Below are 23,865 nucleotides of genomic sequence, written 5' to 3' on the forward strand. Positions count from 1 at the left end.
TTGTGTTGTTCACCACACCGTTAAAAAAAACAAACAAAAAAAAACAAAAAAAACCACATTCACGCCCTGGATGGGCACAAATTGAGGTTCCTCTGAGTAACATTGAAGCAGTACAAGCTTCCCTATGTTAGAATATATGTAAATTATTTTCTTACACTATTCGCAACTGTGTCTTCTCTTGTTTTATGCTTTCTTTTTTCTTCTTTTGTTTTCTTTTTTCACGTATCACTCTTTTTTCTTTCTTTGTTAACATTTTGCACTCAGGCGAAAAGTAAATCGCCTAAAAATGCCAGTGAAAGCTAAAGATAAAAAAAATAGAATAACTGATTCCAGTACTGATAGTCTAAATGACTCCACCGGGGTCTCAATAGATCATCAAGTGTTGCTCTCTAAGTTAACTGACTTATTCTCGCCACAATTTGAATCTATTAAAAAGGAGCTAGGTACTATATCAATGGAAATAACTACATTATCCACTGAAGTCAGACAGTTTGCAACTAGGTTGCTTGAGGCTGAAACCAGAATCTCTGACTTAGAGGATCAAATGAATGTACAAGAATCTATAATACATAAACAAGATTAAAAAATTAAAAATATGCAGTTGCGCCTGGAGGATCTTGAAGACCGCTCCAGGCGTAATAATGTTAGGTTAGTTGGCCTCCCTGAAAATGCTGAATATGAGGATTTAATAAAATTCTTTTCTTACACACTACCTCAAATACTAGGGATGCCCTCTCATATGCTACCGCTTATAATTGAGAGAGCACATAGGCTCGGCCCTAAGAGATCAGGCCCAGATGGCACTATAAAAAATAGATTGTGTATAGTCAAATTTTTAAAATTCCAAGACAAAATAGAACTGCTAAAATTTTATAAAAAAAGTGATCCCCCGGTTCTTGGAAATAACAAAATTTTATTATTTCAAGATTTCTCATCTGAGACGTCCTCTAAAAGGAGATTAATGGCGCCATACTGTACACAATTAATTAAAAAAGGTATCAAAGCCCATCTCTTATACCCGGCGCATATCTTAGTTGAGGAAGGGGATACTAAACTAATGTTTAACGAAGTTACTGAAATTAGGAAGTACCTTGGTACTGAATAAACTGCTGATAATAGCTGCTAGTGAAGCTATATCTAATCTATATAGAGAATAGCATCCTTTATATGTATGCCGGTGTTAGGTTGATTTTGCTATGTCCCCCCCCCCCCTTTTTTTTTTCCTTTCTCTCTCTCTCTCTCCCTCTCTCCTCTCTCTTCTTCCCCTCTCCTCCCCCCCCCCCCCCTGAGCGCACGTACCAGTACACAATTGTTTCTATAATATTAGCTACAGTTTTTTCTGTAAAGACGCCTAATGACTATTAGATTTTTGTCATGGAATGTAGGGGGTATTTCCTCTCCCAGCAAGCGTAAATTGATTATCAAAACGTTAGCCAGGAATAAACCTCATATTGTCTTTCTTAAGGAGACACATATTAATGAACAAGAAGCGGCTAAATTAAGAATTAAATGGGTGGGGGAAGTTATCTCTACAACCGGGAGTACTAGAAAGTGTGGGGTAGTCATTCTCTTACATAGAGATTTAGAATATAAGGTTCTTAATGTAGAAATAGATCCAACAGCTAGGTTTATTTTGATGCAAATTCAAATAAAGAGTCTTCATTTTATCTTATGTAATATCTATGCACCTAATGTTTTTTCTAGAGTGTTTTGGGAGGAGCTAGGAGCACGGCTAACGCCTTTTATATCAGAAGCTATTATTTTAGGAGGGGATTTTAATGCAACACTATGTCCGATACTTGATAGGTTAACTAAGAAAAATAGAACACAATATAATAGAAATGCAAAATGCTTGAAACAATTCTGTCAAATGTTAAAATTGGTAGATATTTGGAGGATCAGGAACCCAGATATACAGGCTTTTTCATGCGAGTCAAAAGTTCACAGAACATTTTCCCGAATAGATTTTTTTTTTAATATCTGAAATTCTAGCCATAAATTAGAGGTGGAGATTGGAGAAATCATAATATCTGACCATGCGATTATTGCACTATCTCTTCCAATAGCTGAAAGCAGGGCTCGTATACCCGGATTCTTTTTTCCAAGGTTCCTTTGCGATAATCTTAGATTCATCAATAAATTGAAGTCTGTTTGGCAGGAATATTGTTCACATAATATGAATTATTTTGGAAAACCTGAAATATTTTGGGAAGCGTTTAAAACGGTGATTAGAGGAGAGATACAGGTTTATATGAGTCTAGTTAAGAGAAAAAACATAGCATGGGAAGTGCAGATCACCAATAAAGTGAGGAATTCTTTTAGAAAATATTGTTCAGATTGTACAGAACTTAATTGGAAGAAGTATTTAGATAATAGGAAGGAAAGAGACTTATTCTTAAAGAAAAGAACACTAGAGGAGGAAGCTAAAATTAGCTTACAATTTAAAGGCTTCCATGGCTGTTCAGCTAAACATCTTGCTAGGTTAACTAAAATTAGAAAGAAAAAAAATTTGATTCTTGCTATCCGGACAGGTAATGATCGCTTTATTGAATCTAGAGAAATCGCTGAGGTTTTTTTCTCCTACTATCAACAATTATATTCCAGAATTGAATCAAATGAGTTAAATCAAGAAGTATTTTGGACTAAGATTAAGATGCCCCAAATGCATATTGATGATCTAACGTCAATTAATGCTCCCATCTCTATAGAGGAAATAAGAGATGCTATAAATAATCTTAAATCAAATAAAGCGGCAGGGCCAGATGGGCTGCCAGCAGAGTTCTATAAATGTCTTGGTGAAGACCTCTTGCTAATCTTGGAAAAATTGTTTAATCAATATTTCTCGGCTAAGGGTACTATTTCAAGTCTTTTCTCTGCAGCTAATATTTCTTTGATATTAAAGAAAGGCAAGAATGCGGAAGACCCAGCATCATACAGGCCAATCTCTGTGCTCAATTCAGATTACAACATTTTGATGACTATTATCTCTGCTAGACTTTCAAAGAGTCTTCAAAAAATTATTCATCCTGATCAGACAGGATTTATGGCAGCTAGAAATTCTACAAAAAATATCTGCAAGCTTATAAATTTCCTAGATTATGCCTGGAATATAGATCAAAACAGGAAGAAACCCCTGTTTCGAGATGTTGCTATTCTATCTTTGGACGCAGTCAAAGCATTTGACTCAATTGTATGGCAGTACCTATTCAGGGCATTAGATAATTTCGGATTTAAAGGTAACTTTGTACAATTTATATCTAAACTTTATTCAAAACCAATATCTTTTCTTCTTATTAATGGTCATTTGTCTCCTGGGATAGTTCTGCAGAGAGGCACCAGACAGGGTTCTCCCTTATCGCCATTGTTATTTAATATTGCGCTTGAGCCTTTGGCAATTCTCTGTAGAGATATCTTGACTTGAGTCCAGATGGGCCCGCAGAAACTCAAAACGTTACTTTATGCTGATGACGTGCTGATTTTCTTAGCTGATTACCAGCAATCTATACCGGCCCTTTTACAAGCTCTTAATGACTTTAGTTCCTTTTCAGGGTATAAGATCAACCTAGAAAAAAGCGAGTTAATGTGCGTAGGTAATGTTTCTCCTATATCCAGTATACCATTTAAGGTGGTCGATACTATTAAGTACCTGGGTTTAGTTTTACACAAAAATCCGACTCAGTGGTATAAAGCTAATTTCGAAATTTTATTCCAAAAAATTGAAAGAGATCTTCAGATATGGGCGGTATTTCCACTCTCAATTACAGCTAAGATTAACTTAATAAAATCCATCATATTTCCTCGTCTTTATCCTCTTCAGAATCTTCCCTTATTTATCCTTATTAAAGACCTAAAGAAGATCTATACACAGTTTTCAAGATTTATTTGGAATAATAAAAAACCCTGTATTTCACTCTATAGATTAATGCAAAAAGTTGAATCTGCCGGTCTGGCCCTCCCTAATCTCAAACTATATAATATAGTGGCTATGGTTAAAACAGCAGTAGATTGTCTTGCAGGAACTGATATTATCTCTTCTGAAGATTTGGAAACTTTTTTAATTACGCCATTTTCTTTAAAGGCTATTCTGCATCTCCCGGTACGCAAGTTACCTCAGAACATCTGTGTACTTTCCACTGTTAAAAATATAATCATTGCCTGGCAAAAGTTTTGCAAATCCCTGGATATAGATTATACAATCTCTGAATTTTTACCGATTATTGGGAATCCTAATTTTTTACCAGGGATGTATCAGGAAGTATTTAGAGAATGGGCTCAAAAAGGGCTAATTTTCGTGAATCAATTATTAGACGGAAACGGGCTAATACATACCTATCGATCGTTGTTTAATAAATATGAGCTGCCCAAGACGAACCTGTTTGCATATTTTCAATTACGCCATTTTGTTTTCTCACAAAACTGGCTGTTTCCCCTATCAATTGCATAGTCAGATATTAGACTCTCCATTAAAAAAATGTTGGCAGGGGATTAATCAATCTCACTGTTATACAACATTATGTTGAATAAACAAAGCTTGCTATATCTGGATAATATCTGTAATGTCTGGTCCTCATTAATCCCCACATTGGATCACAAAAAAATAAAACAGAGTTTTGATTCTCTTCATAAGTGTAAAGTATCAATGGCTATAAAGGAATCCCACATGAAGATGATTAATAATTTCTATCTATCTCCACTTAGGTTATCCAAGTTTTATATAATAAGGACTAGTAGATGTCCACGCTGTTATTTTAATTCAGCGGATATAGGTCACATGTTTTGGAGCTGCCCTAGAGTGAGACAGCTCTGGCTAAAGATAATTTTTTGGTTTAATAAACTATATAAAGTATCGATAGGACTTTCCCTAGAGGAAGTCCTGCTCTTAGTCTCCTCACAAGATGCTCTTAGCAATAGTTCTAGAAATAGTCTTAACACTATTATACTCCTGGTTAGAGGTTGCCTGCTTAAAAACTGGAAGGCTAATCATATACCAGGGCTAACTGTGATATTTAAAGCTATTCAGGAACAAATAGATTATGAATCTTATCATCTTAAGAATGCGTCAGAAATTAGGATTAAGAATTTCTTATGGAAGTGGGCCCCAGTTATTTTGACTTATTCAAGACCACTCCAAAAGCGGATTCTTTATCCTTACTTGCAGTCAATTAGTTTTGCTGAATTGACAATATTAAATGTGTTTCCTCACTCATGGATTGAGGATCTTTGAGAAAGGTGTGCTGGTTGGGTGTCAGGGGGTGGGGATGGGGGGGTTGGGGTTCCCTTTTTTTTTTTTTTCTTCTTTTCTCCTCTCCCCTCTTCTTTTTTTCTACTTTTCTCTTCTTCTTTCTCTTGCTTTTACTATGGTATTTGTTTCTTTATTCTTTTGTACCTGTGTCGTCTTCCCCTTTCTGGGGGAAGGAAGAATCTAAAATCCAGCTTCGAAATTGATTTTTGAGGAAATTATTTAGTCTGGAATTCTGTCATTTTTGTTAATATAATATTGTATGACTCAAAAAAAAAAAAAAAAAAAAAAAGAAAAAGGAAAAAATGTTTTGACCCTGCGTGGTGCAAAAGGTAATATGAGAAAGTCTTAATTTATGTTTCTGTTTTCATCTGTTGATTTGGTTTTTGTTATATTTTGCTGGAATTAAATAAAAAGAAAAAATTATTTAAAAAAAAAAAAACCTAACCTATGTTACAATTACACCTAACACTACACTATATTTAAATAAATTCCCTAAACTAGCTACATTTAAATAACATTAAATACAATTATCTAAGGTACGGAACCCCTCCCCCCACTAAATTACAGAAAATAATAACATAATTACAAGTTTTTTAAACTAATTACACCTAATCTAATCCCACTAATAAAATAAAAAAGCCCCCCAAAATAATAAAAAGCCCTACCCTATACTAAATTACAAATAGCCCTTAAAAGGGCCTTTTGTGGGTATTGCCCCAAAGTAATCAGCTCTTTTACCTGAAAAAAAGTACAATACCCCCCAACATTAAAACTCACCACCCACACACCCAACCCTACTCTAAAACCCACCCAATACCCCCTTAATAAAACCTGACACTAACCCCTTGATGCAGAGCATCCTCTTCCATTGACGTCCAAATGAAGAATGAAGGTTCCTTTAAATGACATCATCCAAGATGGCGTCCCTTGAATTCCAATCGGAATTAAGGTAAAAAAAATCCTATTGGCTGATGCAATCAGCCAATAGGATTGAGCTTGCATTCTATTGGCTGATCCATTCAGCCAATAGAATGCCAGCTCAATCCTATTGGCTGATTGCATCAGCCAATAGGATTGAACTTCAATCCTATTGGCTGATTGCATCAGCCAATAGGATTTTTTCTACCTCAATTCCGATTGGCTGATAGAATTCTATCAGCCAATCGGAATTCAAGGGATGCCATTTTGGATGACATCATTTAAAGGAACCTTCATTCTTCATTTGAACGTCGATGGAAGAGGATGCTCCACGTCGGATGTCTTGAAGATGGAGCCGCTCCGCGCCGGATGGATGAAGATATAAGATGGCGCCTGGATGAAGACTGCTGCCTGTCTGGAGGACCTCTTCTGGCTGGCTTGGATGAAGACTTCTGCCCATCTGGTGGACCACTTCGCCTGGCTTCGTTGAGGACTTCGGCCTGGCTGGGTGAAGACATCTCAAGGTAGGGTGATCTTCAAGGGGTTAGTGTTAGGTTTTATTAAGGGGGTATTGGGTGGGTTTTTTTGTTTTAGAGTAGGGTTGGGTGTGTGGGTTTTAATGTTGGAGGGGCATTGTACTTTTTTTTTCAGGTAAAAGAGCTGATTACTTTGGGGCAATGCCCCGCAAAACCCTATACCCTATACCCTATACTAAATTTGTAATTTAGTATAGGGTAGGGCTTTTTATTATTTTAGGGGGCTTTTTTATTTTATTAGTGGGATTAGATTACGTGTAATTAGTTTAAAAAACTTGTAATTATTTTATTATTTTCTGTAATTTAGTATTTTTTTCCGTACTTTAGATAATTGTATTTAATTGTATTTAATTGTAGTTAGTTTAGGGAATTAATTTAATTATAGTGTAGTGTTAGGTGTAATTGTAACATAGTTTAGGTTTTATTTTACTGGTAAATTTGTCTTTATTTTAACTAGGTAGCTATTAAATAGTTAATAACTATTTAATAACTATTGTACCTAGTTAAAATAAATACAAACTTGCCTGTAAAATAAAAATAAATCCTAAGCTAGCTACAATTTAACTTTGAGTTATATTGTAGCTAGCTTAGGGTTTATTTTATAGGTAAGTATTTAGTTTTAAATAGGAATAATTTATTTAATTGTAGTTTTTTATTTAGATTTATTTAAATTATATTTAAGTTAGGGGAGTGTTAGGGTTAGACTTAGATTTAGGGGTTAATAACTTTAATATAGTGGCGGCAACGTTGGGGGCGGCAGATTAGGGGTTAATAAGTGTAGGTAGGTTGCGGCGACATTGGGGGTGGCAGATTAGGGGTTAATATATATAATGTAGGTGGCTGCGACATTGGGGGAAGCAGATTACGGGTTAATACATATAATGTAGGTGACGGGGGTGTCCGGAGCGGCAGATTAGGGGTTCATAATATAATGCAGGTGTCGGCGATGTCGGGGCAGATTAGGGGTTAATAAGTGTAATATTAGGGGTGTTTAGACTATGGGTTCATGTTAAGGTGTTAGGTGTAGACATAAATTTTCTTTCCCCATAGGAATCAATGAGGCTGTGTTAGGAGCTTTACGCTGTTTTTTTGCAGGTGTTAGGTTTTTTTTTCAGCCGGCTCTCCCCATTGATTCCTATGGGGAAATCGTACAGGATCACGTTTTGCCAGCTCACCGCTACCGTAAGCAGCTCTGGTATTGAGGTGAGATGTGGAGCTAAATTTTGCTCTACGCTCACTTTCTTGCGGCTAATGCCGGGTTTCTAAAAACCCGTAATACCAGCGTTGTCTGTGGTGAGCGGTGAGGGAAAACTGCATTAGCACCACACAGCCTTACCGACAAAACTCGTAATCTAGGTGGAAATGTCAAGATCAAGCAAAATAGATAGGGCCTTTTCAATTTCAGTGTTGATAGCCATCCAGAAAGTTTGTGCGATTGGGCAGGCCCACCATATGTGGGTAGTGGTACCTTCAGTTGAGCATCCTCTCCAGCACTCTGATGAGAGAGCAGGAAGAATGGCATGTAAGCAGGATAGTATATAATACCATCTGTATAGAAATTTAGTATTCATCTCCATTGTGTAAATAGAGGATGAGGATTTGGTCATGGAGGTAAAAATTGACAACCACTCTTTATGAGTTAGGTTCGCGGCAGTTTCCCTTTCCCATTTTTGAACATATGAAGGTAGCGAGGAAGTATAAGATTGTTGGAGTATGTGGTATGTGAGGGAAAGAAGGCTTTTGTTCTGAAAATTGTAAAACCATGTGTGTTAAAAATTGGTTAGGTTATGTGTAAGCTGGGTTCTATTGGGATGTTTAGTGAGAAAGTCTGAAAGCTGGCCATATCGGATCCAACTTTCAGATTTGTTGCCGAGGACAATAATGATATCTGCTTGAGGTTTGGGTTTCCCATTTTGTAAAAGTATATGTCAAGGGATTGAGTTAGACACGTGAGGAGATAGGGACATTTGAGTGCTTAGCTGGAGAGGGAAATCTATATTCTCCATAAGGGGAGTCAATGGGGAGGGAATTGTGGTGACGTGGTGTTAATGCTTAATATGAATATCCCATAATTTGAAGGTTTCAGCAATGATTAGCGGGATATGTTTTGGTAGGTTTCTTTTATTGGGAGGTAACCGGCATTTACTACCAAGATGGTAGGTATTGGATAGTTGGTGTTCCAAGAGGACCCATTCTTTGTGGGCTGAGTGTTTACACCAGTTTATCACTCTGGTGAAAAAAGTGGCTAATCTATATTGTATAAGATTGGGTATTCCCAACCCACCTAGGTCTTTAGGGTGGTAGCATGTGGCAGTGGCAATGTGAGGTCGTTTGTGTTGCCATATGTATGAAATTATTGATTTTTGGAGATTATGGATTAGTGATTGTGGGATTGAAATTTGGCGGGTTTGGAAGAGGTATAAAAGCTTAGGGAGAAGGGTCATTTTAATGGCGTTGATCCTACCTAGCCAAGAAAGGGGTTTGTAGCTTCAATAGCATAGGAGAGTGTGTGTAGTTATAGATTTGGCTTTGAAATTTGAGTCAAGTAATATGTCTAGATATATGGTATTTGTATTCCTAAGTATTTAATGGAGTGTAATTGTGTCTGGAAATGGATTTGAGCTTGCATTAATTTCAGTTCACTATTATTAAGTCCTATGGGCAATAGTTCTGACTTTGTGATGTTAATATTGAAGTTAGAGAAGGTACCATAAGTGTGTAAGGTGTGAATAAGGGGAGGGATTGGTGAAATGGGTTGCATAAGTGTAAGGAAGAGGTTGTTAGTGTATAGAGTAGTTTTATATTTGGAGTGAGAGATTTTAAAGCCATAAATAGCCGTATTGTGTCTAATCTGGGAGGTTAGAACTTCCATGGCAAGGACAAATAATATAGGGGAGAGGGGACAGCCTTGTCTTTTGCCGTTAGATATATTGAAGGGTTTAGAGAGGGTATTGTTTATCTTAATTTTCGCTTGCGGCCCATTGTAAAGGGAGACAATTTTTCCTATAAAAGTATGATCAAAGCCAAATCTTATAAGCATGGACCTCAAAAAAAGTCTAGCCTATCAAAGGCTTTCTCCGTGTCCATGGAGATGAACACGGAGGGGATTTTGCGGTTACTCGCATATTACATCAGGTGCAAGATTTTAATGGTGTTGTCTCTTGTTTCTCTATGGGGGTAAAACCTGCCTGGTTGAGATGGATAATGGTAGGTAGAATTGAATTAATGTGGTTGGCTAAGGTTTTTGCGAACAATTTAATGTCTGTTTTCAGGAGAGATATTGGACGAAAATTTGCTGGAGTAGTGGATGGTCTGCCTGGTTTAGGGATAACTACAACATGTGCTTCTAGCAAAGATTGTGGAAAAGGATTTCTATCATTAAAAGGTGAGGTGAGAGCAGTGCAGAAAATGTTTGGTAATACTTTCCTGTGGGCTTTTCCTACTCTTCAGGAATTTAATAGCTGTTAGTAGTTCTTGGTGGGTAATGGATTGTTAAGATTTTGGAGTTGGTCCTGTGTTAATTTAGTAATTTGGGTATTGTTGATATAGGATGTCATGTCCGAAATTGATTTATGTATTGGTGTGTCTGTTTGAATGTTGGATAGTGTTGAATAGTATTCATGAAAGGATTGGAGTATGTCTTTTTTAGTTTTAATGGTTGATGCGGAATTGGGATGTTGGAGTTCATATATGTGTGACTTTAGTCTTTTTTTTTCAGTGCTCTTGCTAAAAGTTTGCCTGATCTGTTGCTTTCATAGTAGAACATACTCGGCTAGATTACGAGTTTTGCGTTATGAGGGGCTTGGTATTTCCACCGCTCACCTTTAATAGCGCTGCTATTACAGGTTTGCAAAAACCCGGTGTTAGCAGGCAATATGGCAGCGTTGAGCTCCATACTGCACACAAATACTAGCGCTGCTTTGAGCTGGTTTTACATGCTTGTGCACGATTTCTTCATAGACATCAATGGGGAGAGCCGGCTAAAAAAAAGCCTAACACCTGCAATAAAGGAGCGTAAAGCTCCGTAACACAGCCCCATTGATTCCTATGGGGAAAGAAAAGTGATGTTTACACCTAACACCCTAACATAAACCCCAAGTCTAAACACCCCTAATCTTCTGCCCCGAAATCGCAGACACCTACATTTCACTTATTAACCCCTAATCTGCTGCACCCAACATCGCAGACACCTACCTACACTTATTAACCCCTAATCTGCCGCCCCCAATGTTGCCGCCACATACATAAATTTAATAACCCCTAATCTGCCGCCCCCAACGTCGCTGCCACCTATATAAATTTATTAACCCCCAACGTCGCCGCCGCCAATATAATAAAGTTATTAACCCCTAAACCTCTGGCTTCCCACATCACTAACACTAAATAAATATATTAACCCCTAAACCTAAGTCTAACCCTAACACCCCTAACTTTAATATAATTAAAATAAATCTAAATAAAAATTACTATCATTAACTAAATATTTCCTATTTAAGACTAAATACTTACCTATAAAATAAACCCTAAGCTAGCTACAATATAACTAATAGTTATATTGTATCTAGCTTAGGTTTTATTTTTATTTCACAGCTAAATTTGTATTTTTTTAACTAGGTAGACTAGTTAGTAAATAGTTATTAGCTATTTACTAACTACCTAGTTAAAATAAATACAAATTTACCTGTAAAATAAAACCTAACCTGCCTCAAACTAACACCTAACATTACACTAAAATTAAATAAATTACATTAAGTAAATACAATTATCTAAATTACAAAAAAAATAAACACTAAATTACACAAAATAAAAAAGAAATGATCAAATATTTAAACTAATTACACCTAATCTAATAGTCCTATCAAAATAAAAAAGCCCCCCCAAAATAAAAAAAAACCCTATCCTACAGTAAACTGCCAATAGCCCTTAAAAGGACCTTTTGCGGCTCTTTTACATATAAAAATAAATACAAACACCCCCCAACAGTAAACCCACCACCCACACAACCAAACCCCCCCAAAAAAATCCTATCTAAAAAACCTAAGCTCCCCATTGCCCTGAAAAGGGCATTTGGATGGGCATTGCCCTTAAAAGAGCATTTAGCTCTTTTTCTGTGCCCAAACCCTAATCTAAAAATAAACCCCACCAATAAACCCTTAATTAAACCTAACACTAACCCCCGAAGATCCACTTACAGTTTTTGAAGATCCGACATCCATCCTCATCAAGCCGGGAGAAGTCTTCATCCAAGCAGCAAGAAGTCATCCTCCAGGCGGGCAGAAGTCTTCATCCAGACGGCATCTTCTATCTTCATCCTTCCGACGCGAAGCGGCTCCATCTTCAAGACATCCAGCGCGGCGCATCCTTTTCTTTCGATTCCTCTTGAAGAATGAAGGTTCCTTTAAATGACATCATCCAAGATGGCGTCCCTTGAATTCTGATTGGCTGATAGAATTCTATCAGCCAATCGGAATTAAAGGATAAAAAATCCTATTGGGTGATGCAATCAGTCAATAGGATTGAGCTTGCATTCTATTGGCTGATTGGAACAGTTATTAGAATGCTAGCTCAATACTATTGGCTGATTTTTTATCAGCCAATCGGAATTCAAGGGACGCCATGTTGGATGACATCATTGATGAAGACTTCTGAAGGATGAAGATCGAAGATGCCGTCTTGATGAAGACTTCTGCCCGCCTGGAGGACAGCTTCTTGCCGCTTGGATGAAGACTTCTCCCGGATTCGTTGAGGACTTCTTGCCGCTTGGATGAAGACTTCTCCAGGCTGGATGAGGATGGATGTTCGGTCTTCAAAAACTGTATGTGGATCTTCGGGGGTTAGTGTTAGGTTTATTGAAGGGTTTATTGGGTGGGTTTTATTTTTAGATTAGGGACTTTGGGCAATGTAAAAGAGCTAAATGCCCTTTTAAGGGCAATGCCCATCCAAATGCCCTTTTTTTGGGTGGTGGGTTTTACTGTTGGGGGGTTGTTTGTATTTTTTTATTACAGGTTAAAGAGCTGATTTCTTTGGGGCAATGCCCCGCAAAAAGGCCCTTTTAAGGGCTATTGGCAGTTTAGTGTAGGCTAGGTTTTTTTTTATTTTGGGGGGGCTTTTTTATTTTGATAGGGCTATTAGATTAGGTGTAATTAGTTTAAATATTTGATCATTTCTTTTTTATTTTGTGTAATTTAGTGTTTATTATTTTCTGTAATTTAGATAAATGTATTTTGTTAATTTATTTTATTTAATTTTAGTGTAATGTTAGGTTTTAGTGTAAGACAGGTTAGGTTTTATTTTACAGGTAACTTTGTATTTATTTTAACTAGGTAGCAAGTAAATAGTTAATAACTATTTACTAACTATTCTACCTAGTTAAAATAAATACAAACTTACCTGTAAAATAAAAATAAAACCTAAGATAGCTACAATGTAACTATTAGTTATATTGTAGCTAGCTTAGGGTTTATTTTACAGGTAAGTATTTAGTCTTAAATAGGAATTATTTAGTTATTAATAGTAGGTTTTATTTAGATTTATTTTAACTATATTAAAGTTAGGGGTGTTAGGGTTAGGGGTTAATATATTTATTTAGTGTTAGTGATGTGGGAGGCCAGAGGTTTAGGGGTTAATAACTTTAGTATAGTGGCGGCGACATTGGGGGCAGCAGATTAGGGGTTAATAATATTTAATGAGTCTTTGCGATGCAGGTGTACGGCAGTTTAGGGGTTAATATGTTTATTATAGTGGCAGCGATGTCCGGAGCAGCAGATTAGGGGTTAATAATTTTATTTTAGTTTTTGCGATGCAGGAGGGACTCGGTTTAGGGGTTAATAGGTAGTTTATGGGTGTTAGTGTACTTTGTAACACTTTAGTTATGAGTTTTATGGTACAGCTTTGTAGCGTAAAACTCATAACTACTGACTTTCAGTTTACGGTACGGATCTTGTAGTTATGGCAGTACCGGTTACTTTTTGGCCGGACAGGCAAACTCGTAATACCAGTGCTATGGAAGTCCCATTGAAAAAGGACTTTTTAAAAAGTGCAGTAGTTACGTTGCATGACGGCCAAAAAAGTGTGCGGTACAGCTGTACCTACAAGACTCGTAATAGCAGCGGTAGTGAAAAAGCAGCGTTATGAGGCTTTTTCACTCATAACGCAAAACTCGTAATCTAGTCGACTGTTTGCTTTAAATCGTAATGCCTGATATTCAATTTGCAGGAAACTGACTAAGGTGAGTTTGGCTCGCTGTAGATTATCAGTTATTTGAGGATCTATAGGGGATCGTTTATGAGCTAATTCTAAGTGGGCAAATGTGTCGTATAAATCCTTATATGTTTGTCTATGTAGTTTTTGGCAATTAACTCTGATTTTAATTAGCTCTCCTCTCAGTATGCACTTATGCACCTCCCATATAGCATATTTGTTGTCTATGGATGTGTGATTTTAGTCTAAAGTATTCCTTGATTGTGGTGTTGAGTTTCATACTGTGTTTGGGTTGCTTAGTAAAGTGTCATCGAGCTTCCATTGATATGGTGTTGAGGGTGTATTGTACCAGAGTAGTTTGAGTTTTTACGGCTAAATGATCGGTCCAGGACTTTGGTGAAATGTTGCATCTTTTAACTAGGGCAAGGGCTGATTGGTCGGAAAGGAGTCTATTCTACTGTATGTTTTATTGGGATGAGAGAAAAAAGTATAGTCTATTTTATCTTGGTGAATAAAACGCCAAGTGTCATACAAGTTGAGATTTTTGGGGACATTAATATTTGGGTTGGGGCTATCTTTGGACAGTTGGAAGGGGATATTGAAATCTCTCGTAACAAATATGGGTCCTTTGGCAATGTCCACGATTCTATTAAACATGCTTTTGAAAAAGGGGTCTGATTGAAGTTGGGGGCAGACACATTTATGAGGGTGATAGGTCTACCATATAGTAAACCAACTAGGCCTAGAAACCTTGCACCAGGGTCTTTTGTCTGTTGGATAAGTGTAAAAGAGAGTGATTTATGTAATAGAATGCTCACACCTCCCTTCTTAGAGGTGTTAGAGCTATGATAGTGAGTGGTGAAGGTTTTACATACTACTTAGGTTCTCTATTGCATTTGAAGTGTGTTTCTTGTAAAACTATTATATCAGAATTTCACTTAGTAAGGTCTAGGAGGGCTTTTAATCTTTTCTGGGGTGAATTTAGCCCTTTTGCCTTTTGGGATAGTAGGGTTAGTGCTTGTATTGTTTCGTTCGGGGGATCAGACATCTATACTTAAAATTGTGTGTGGCTCTGTTTTAGTAGGATTGTTATTTGATAATGTGTGTGAATTTACATGATAGTGATTGTATTGGTGTTGTTGTATGGAGACCTGCAAGGCAAGAAAAAAAAAGAGAAGAAGAAAAGAACAATATGCTTAACATAGAGCATTTAAATTAATAACTGTAGGTAAACAATTGAACATTGAGTAACCATAACAATCAATGAAAAAAACAAAACACAAAACTCTCTTCCTATTATAGGGCATAGATGAGAGTAGGTACAGGGTATTACCGCTGTAAGCCCCTTTGTGGCTAGATCTAAGTATTATGGCAGTAACTTGAGTAGTACATCCTGGCCGAAGGGAGGGGGGATGGGGATAAGTGGAAATGTATGGTAAGGGCAAAGGGAAGGGGTAGGAGAGGGGAAAGGCGTTAGGGGAAAGGGAATATATTAAACATGAATAACACAATCAGTTACAGTACAATTACAAATGAATAAACAAATAACAATTAGTCTAGAGAATAACTTTACAGTGAATTGTTCATTGTTTTTACTTGCCCGTCCTCGGGCCGACATCATCCAAAGGTCAGAAATAGTGACAATGTCTCTGGGGGGATGCATTTGGTCATGTTTCTAAGTTGAGTGAGACGAAGGGGTAGTGTGTCACTTTGGTGAGGCATCCGTTGGTTTGGCCTTCTTTGTTGCAACTGCATGCCATGATTCTGATGGCATGCTAAATATTTTGGGGGTAGAGTTTGAAATTTGGGGAATTGGAGGGGTTTCTGAGGGAGGGTCAAGTCCAAGTGTGGAGCAGAAGTTAGGAATGTCTTTTGGTGACTTGCAGATGAGGCAAGTATTTTCTCTGATGATCCAAATGTGTGTCGGGAGGCCCCACCTGTAGGGTATTCTCTTATTCCTTAATAAGGTGGTAAGAACTCATTCCTTCACTGTAGGGTTTTAGTAGATAAGTCCTGAAAGAACTGTAAAATGTTTCCATGAAATCTGTCAGGCTGATTCTTTCTGGATTGGTTTAAAAGCATTTCCTTCTCCTGAAAGTTTTTTAAACGAATTACAATGTCTCTTGGAGGGGCTGGCTCTGGCAGTTTAGGCCTAAAGGTCCGGTGTGCTCTGACCCAGGGTATTTCTTCTGGGTATGAGGGGTCTTTCAGGTGTTAAAACAAACTTTGGAGGTATACTGGAAAATCCTTAGGCAGCACTAATTTAGGTACCCCTCTGATACGTAGGTTTTTACGCCTGCTGCGATTCTCTTGGTCCTCAACTATATCCTGGAGTGATAGAATGGTTTATTGTTGGGAAGTGAGCTGATCCGTTAGTTGTTGAATATCCTCTTTGATGGTATCTTGGTTAGTTTCCAGGGTTTCAACCTGAAAACCCAATGTGTGGATATCTTGTTTTATTTAGGCTAATTCTTCTCTAATAGAGGAACTGATTATGTCCGCTATATCCTGTTTTGAGGGGAGGTTCTGTAAGATAGTGGTCGAGAGCTGAATATCTTCTGTTTAGGATCTGCTTGGCTGTTGATCCTGCAGGGGGGTTGTTAAAGGGACATTAAACTCAATTTTTTTCTTTCATGATTCAGATAGAGAATACAATTTTAAACAACTTTCTAATTTACTTCTGTTATCTAATTTGCTTTATTTTCTTGATATTCCTTCCTGAAAAGCATATCTAGATAGGCCCTGTAGCTTCTGGTTGGTGGCTACACATATTTGCTTCATGTGATTGGCTCACCCATGTGCATTGTTATTTCTTTAACAAAGGATATCTAAAGAATGAAGCAAATCAGATAAAAGAAGTAAATTGGAATATTTGTTAAAATTGTATTCTCCGTCTGAATCATGAAAGAAAATGTTTGGGTTTAATGTCCCTTTAAGGGTTTGTCCCTCTGTTTATGGTTAGTAGGAGAGATGTCTGCCATGTCAGGACATTGTAGGAATGAGAACATCGTGAGGGATTTTCCTATTGAAGGTTTTATCAATTTGTATTGCATAAAGGTCCTTCTGGACGTCATAGTAACGTGGTGAAGGGTATTTGGTTAGATAGAGAAAGTTCCCGGGTTTAAGGAAAGTCAGTTTTTATGGGAGTGAGGTTTCAAAAAGGAGCTGATGAGCTTGCTGCATAAGGTTAAGAAGTAGAGGTGTAAAGCTTTCCTAAAATATTTATTGCAGAAAAGTATTATCAGAAGCTGCAGGTATTTATTCCTTAGCTGTGTGAGGCCTAGAAGTTATTTTATTTATTTATTTATTTTATTTATAAAATATTTTACCAGGAAGGATACATTGAGATTTCTCTCGTTTTCAAGTATGTCCTGGGACCACAAAACATTGCATTGATACAATAGGGCACAGTAAAATACAAAAACAATATTAATACATAATATATGCAAACATTTAACATAGAACTGGTTGTTAGCTGCATGTACTCAGGAGCAGTGGAGAGGCCTATACCCCAATTTTAGAGTTGGGGATGAGTTGAAAGTATACAGATGTGACTAAAAAAAGGAATAGAGTATTGAATCTAGGTTTTAGGCTCTAATACGCTGTCCTAGCAGAGATGAGGTTTGAAGCAAGGTTTATTAGTATATCCCCACAGTGTTGGTTAGTGGAGCAGCGCTGTGTGGGATTCTCACTGTGGCAGATAGCAAGGTATATCAAGTTTATATATATTTTCCCTCATAAAAAACAATGGTTGCTTACCAGCTTCTGAGTCCTGGTCTGTATTCCACGGTCTAGCATTATGTTTGGGGAGTAGATGTGGAGGTCAATGCTCCTTTAGAGAGCTTATGGACCTCGGTTAGCAAGGAGTTAGGGGTGGTTGTGGTCTTTGTTGTGCGTTTTGAGCATTTCAGTCCGTGCTAGGCCCAATCCCCGGCCTGGAGTAGCAACCGACATCCAGGACAGCCGGGGGGTAATTGCTGAGCGAGTCGCTTGTGTCTAGGCAGTGATCCCTTCACAGAGTGAGGGATTTATGTGGGTGATGTTGTCCCTTTTTAGGTGGCTTGATTGGTAGGTTGGTGCAGTGGATCCAACGAGGCGTCTGTTGCGGTCAAACATGGCTGGGACGGCAGGGCTGTTAAAGGCACTAAAAAATTTCAGATTTAAGCCCCAGAGGTAAAGGAAGGGGTGTTCCCTTTGTTTGTTTAAGCATTCTAGGGAGCAGGATGGCCCGGATGAAGAACTGGATTAACGGCTGTTGCAGTGGAGCACCAGGGTTATGCTGCACTCATGTCAGCCTGTGGTAATTTCTATTGCAAGTTAGTCTGCATCCTGTTGTATTCACTATTGTAAGTTAGTCTGCATCCTGTGGTATTCTCTATTGTAGGTTAGTCTGCATCTTGTAGTATTCTCTATTGTAAGTTAGTCTGCATCCTGTGGTATTCACTATTGTAAGTTAGTCTGCATCCTGTGGTATTCTCTATTGTAAATTAGTCTGCATCCTGTGGTATTCACTATTGTAAGTTAGTCTGCATCCTGTGGTATTCACTATTGTAAGTTAGCCTGCATCCTGTGGAATTCACTATTTTAAGTTAGTCTGTATCTTGTGGTATTCTCTATTGTAGGTTAGTCTGCATCCTGTGGTATTCACTATTGTAAGTTAGTCTGCATCCTGTGGTATTCACTATTATAAGTTAATCTGTATCCTGTGGTACTCTCTATTGTAGGTTAGTCTGCATCCTGTGGTATTCACTATTGTAAGTTAGTCCGCATCCTGTGGTATTCACTATTGTAAGTTAATCTGTATCCTGTGGTATTCTCTATTGTAGGTTAGTCTGCATCCTGTGGTATTCACTATTGTAAGTTAGTCTGCATCCTGTGGTATTCACTATTGTAAATTAATCTGTATCCTGTGGTATTCACTATTAAAGTTAGTCTGCATCCTGTGGTATTCACTATTGTAATTTAGCCTGCATTCTGTGGTATTCACTATTGTAAGTTAGTCTGCATCCTGTGGTATTCTCTATTGTAAGTTAGTCTGTGTCCTGTGATATTCATTATTGGAAGTTACTCTGCATCCTGTGTGGTATTCACTATTGTAAGTTAGTCTGAATCCTGTGGTATTCACTATTGTAAGTTAGTCTGCATCCTGTGGTATTCACTATTGTAAATTAGTCTGCATCCTGTGGCATTCACTATTGTAAGTTAGACTGCATCCTGTGGTATTTACTATTGTAAGTTAGTCTGCATCCTGTGGTATTCACTATTGTAAGTTAGCCTGCATCCTGTGGTATTCACTATTGTAAGTTAGTCTATATCCTGTGGTATGTACTATTGTAAGTTAGTCTGAATCCTGTGGTATTCATTATTGTGAGTTAGTCTGCATCCTGTGGTATTCACTATTGTAAATTAATCTGTATCCTGTGGTATTCACTATTGTAAGTTAGTCTGAATCCTGTGGTATTCACTATTGTAAGTTAGTCTGCATCCTGTGGTATTCACTATTGTAAATTAGTCTGCATCCTGTGGCATTCACTATTGTAAGTTAGACTGCATCCTGTGGTATTTACTATTGTAAGTTAGTCTGCATCCTGTGGTATTCACTATTGTAAGTTAGCCTGCATCCTGTGGTATTCACTATTGTAAGTTAGTCTATATCCTGTGGTATGTACTATTGTAAGTTAGTCTGAATCCTGTGGTATTCATTATTGTAAGTTAGTCTGCATCCTGTGGTATTCACTATTGTAAATTAATCTGTATCCTGTGGTATTCACTATTGTAAGTTAGTCTGCATCCTGTGGTATTCACTATTGTAAGTTAGTCTGCATCTTGTGGTATTCACTATTGTAAGTTAGACTGCATCCTGTGGTATTCTCTATTGTAAGTTAGTCTGTATCCTGTGGTATTCACTATTGTATGTTAGTCTGCATCCTGTGTGGTATTCACCATTGTAAGTTAGTCTGCATCTTGTGGTATTCACTATTGTTGGTTAGTCTGTATCCTGTAGTATTTACTATTGTAAGTTAGTCTGCATTCTGTGTGGTATTCACTATTGTAAGTTAGTCTGTGTCCTCTGGTATTCACTATTGTAATTTACTCTGCATCCTGTGGTATTCACTATTGTAAGTTAGTCTGCATCTTGTGGTATTCACTATTGTAAGTTAGTCTGTATCCTGTGGTATTCACTATTGTAAGTTAGTCTGCATCCTGTGGTATTCACTATTGTAAATTAGTCTGCATCCTGTGGCATTCACTATTGTAAGTTAGACTGCATCCTGTGGTATTCACTATTGTAAGTTAGACTGCATCCTGTGGTATTCACTATTGCAAATTAGTCTGCATCCTGTGGCATTCACTATTGTAAGTTAGTCTGCAACCTGTGGTATTCACTATTGTAAGTTAGCCTGCATCCTGTGGTATTCACTATTGTAAGTTAGTCTGCATCCTGTGTGGTATTGACTATTGTAGGTTATTCTGTATCCTGTATTCTGTATCTGGTATTCACTATTGTAATTTACTCTGCATCCTGTGTATTCACTATTTTAAATTAGTCTGCATTCTGTGTGGTATTCACTATTGTAAGTTAGTCTGTGTCCTCTGGTATTCACTATTGTAATTTACTCTGCATCCTGTGGTATTCACTATTGTAAGTTAGTCTGCATCCTGTGGTATTCTCTATTCTAGGTTAGTCTGTATCCTGTAGTATTTGTTATTGTAAGTTAGTCTGCATCCTGTGGTATTCACTACTGTAAGTTAGTCTGTGTCCTGTGATATTCATTATTGGAAGTTACTCTGCATCTTGTGTGGTATTCACTATTGGAAGTTAGTCTGTGTCCTGTAGTATTTACTATTGTAAGTTAGTCTGTATACTGTAGTATTTACTATTGTAAGTTATTCTGTATTCTGTGGAGTTCACTATTGTAGGTTAGTCTCTATCCTGTAGTAATTACTATTGTAAATTAGTTTGTATCGTTTGGTATTCATTATTGTAAGTTAGTCTGTATCCTGTGTGATATTGACTATTGTAGGTTATTCTGTATCCTGTAGTATTCACTATTGTAAGTTAGCCTGCATCCTGTTGTATTCACTATTGTAAGTTAGTCTGCATCCTGTGTGGTATTGACTATTGTAGGTTATTCTGTATCCTGTAGTATTCACTATTGTAAGTTAGCCTGCATCCTGTTGTATTCTCTATTGTAAGTTAGTCTGTATCCTGTAGTATTTACTATTGTAAGTTAGTCTGCATCCTGTGGTATTCATTCACTATTGTAAGTTAGCCTGCATCCTGTGGTATTCACTATTGTAAGTTAGTCTATATCCTGTGGTATGTTTTATTGTAAGTTAGTCTGCATCCTGTGGTATTCACTATTGTAAATTAATCTGTATCCTGTGGTATTCACTATTGTAAGTTAGTCTGAATCCTGTCGTATTCACTATTGTAAGTTAGTCTGCATCCTGTGGTATTCACTATTGTAAATTAGTCTGCATCCTGTGGCATTCACTATTGTAAGTTAGACTGCATCCTGTGGTATTTACTATTGTAAGTTAGTCTGCATCCTGTGGTATTCACTATTGTAAGTTAGCCTGCATCCTGTGGTATTCACTATTGTAAGTTAGTCTATATCCTGTGGTATGTACTATTGTAAGTTAGTCTGAATCCTGTGGTATTCATTATTGTAAGTTAGTCTGCATCCTGTGGTATTCACTATTGTAAATTAATCTGTATCCTGTGGTATTCACTATTGTAAGTTAGTCTGCATCCTGTGGTATTCACTATTGTAAGTTAGTCTGCATCTTGTGGTATTCACTATTGTAAGTTAGACTGCATCCTGTGGTATTCTCTATTGTAAGTTAGTCTGTATCCTGTGGTATTCACTATTGTATGTTAGTCTGCATCCTGTGTGGTATTCACCATTGTAAGTTAGTCTGCATCTTGTGGTATTCACTATTGTTGGTTAGTCTGTATCCTGTAGTATTTACTATTGTAAGTTAGTCTGCATTCTGTGTGGTATTCACTATTGTAAGTTAGTCTGTGTCCTCTGGTATTCACTATTGTAATTTACTCTGCATCCTGTGGTATTCACTATTGTAAGTTAGTCTGCATCTTGTGGTATTCACTATTGTAAGTTAGTCTGTATCCTGTGGTATTCACTATTGTAAGTTAGTCTGCATCCTGTGGTATTCACTATTGTAAATTAGTCTGCATCCTGTGGCATTCACTATTGTAAGTTAGACTGCATCCTGTGGTATTCACTATTGTAAGTTAGACTGCATCCTGTGGTATTCACTATTGCAAATTAGTCTGCATCCTGTGGCATTCACTATTGTAAGTTAGTCTGCAACCTGTGGTATTCACTATTGTAAGTTAGCCTGCATCCTGTGGTATTCACTATTGTAAGTTAGTCTGCATCCTGTGTGGTATTGACTATTGTAGGTTATTCTGTATCCTGTATTCTGTATCTGGTATTCACTATTGTAATTTACTCTGCATCCTGTGTATTCACTATTTTAAATTAGTCTGCATTCTGTGTGGTATTCACTATTGTAAGTTAGTCTGTGTCCTCTGGTATTCACTATTGTAATTTACTCTGCATCCTGTGGTATTCACTATTGTAAGTTAGTCTGCATCCTGTGGTATTCTCTATTCTAGGTTAGTCTGTATCCTGTAGTATTTGTTATTGTAAGTTAGTCTGCATCCTGTGGTATTCACTACTGTAAGTTAGTCTGTGTCCTGTGATATTCATTATTGGAAGTTACTCTGCATCTTGTGTGGTATTCACTATTGGAAGTTAGTCTGTGTCCTGTAGTATTTACTATTGTAAGTTAGTCTGTATACTGTAGTATTTACTATTGTAAGTTATTCTGTATCCTGTGGAGTTCACTATTGTAGGTTAGTCTCTATCCTGTAGTAATTACTATTGTAAATTAGTTTGTATCGTTTGGTATTCATTATTGTAAGTTAGTCTGTATCCTGTGTGATATTGACTATTGTAGGTTATTCTGTATCCTGTAGTATTCACTATTGTAAGTTAGCCTGCATCCTGTTGTATTCACTATTGTAAGTTAGTCTGCATCCTGTGTGGTATTGACTATTGTAGGTTATTCTGTATCCTGTAGTATTCACTATTGTAAGTTAGCCTGCATCCTGTTGTATTCTCTATTGTAAGTTAGTCTGTATCCTGTAGTATTTACTATTGTAAGTTAGTCTGCATCCTGTGGTATTCATTCACTATTGTAAGTTAGCCTGCATCCTGTGGTATTCACTATTGTAAGTTAGTCTATATCCTGTGGTATGTTTTATTGTAAGTTAGTCTGCATCCTGTGGTATTCACTATTGTAAGTTAGTCTGCATCCTGTGGTATTCTCTATTGTAAGTTAATCTGCATCCTGTGGTATTCACTATTGTAAGTTAGCCTGCATCCTGTGGGATTCACTATTGTAAGTTAGTCTGCATTCTGTGGTATTCTCTATAGTAAGTTAGCCTGTGTCCTGTGGTATTCACTATTGTAAGTTTGTCTGCATCCTGTGGTATTCTCTATTGTAAGTTAGTCTGCATCCTATGGTATTCACTATTGTAAGTTAGTCAGTGTCCTGTTGTATTCACTATTGTAAGTTAGTTTGTAGCATGTGGTATTCAGTATTGTAAGTTAGTCTGCATCCTGTGGTATTCTCTATTGTAAGTCTGCATCCTGTGGTATTCACTGTTGTAAGTTAGTCAGTGTCCTGTTGTATTCACTATTATAAGTCAGTTTGTATCATGTGGTATTCACTATTGTAAGTTAGTCAGTGTCAAGTTGTATTCTCTATTGTAAGTTAGTCTGTATCCTGTGGTATTCACTATTGTATGTTAGTCTGCATCCTGTGTGGTATTCACCATTGTAAGTTAGTCTGCATCTTGTGGTATTCACTATTGTTGGTTAGTCTGTATCCTGTAGTATTTACTATTGTAAGTTAGTCTGCATTCTGTGTGGT

Source organism: Bombina bombina, chromosome 1 (assembly GCF_027579735.1).
Source record: "Bombina bombina isolate aBomBom1 chromosome 1, aBomBom1.pri, whole genome shotgun sequence".
Taxonomy (NCBI): Eukaryota; Metazoa; Chordata; class Amphibia; order Anura; family Bombinatoridae; genus Bombina; species Bombina bombina.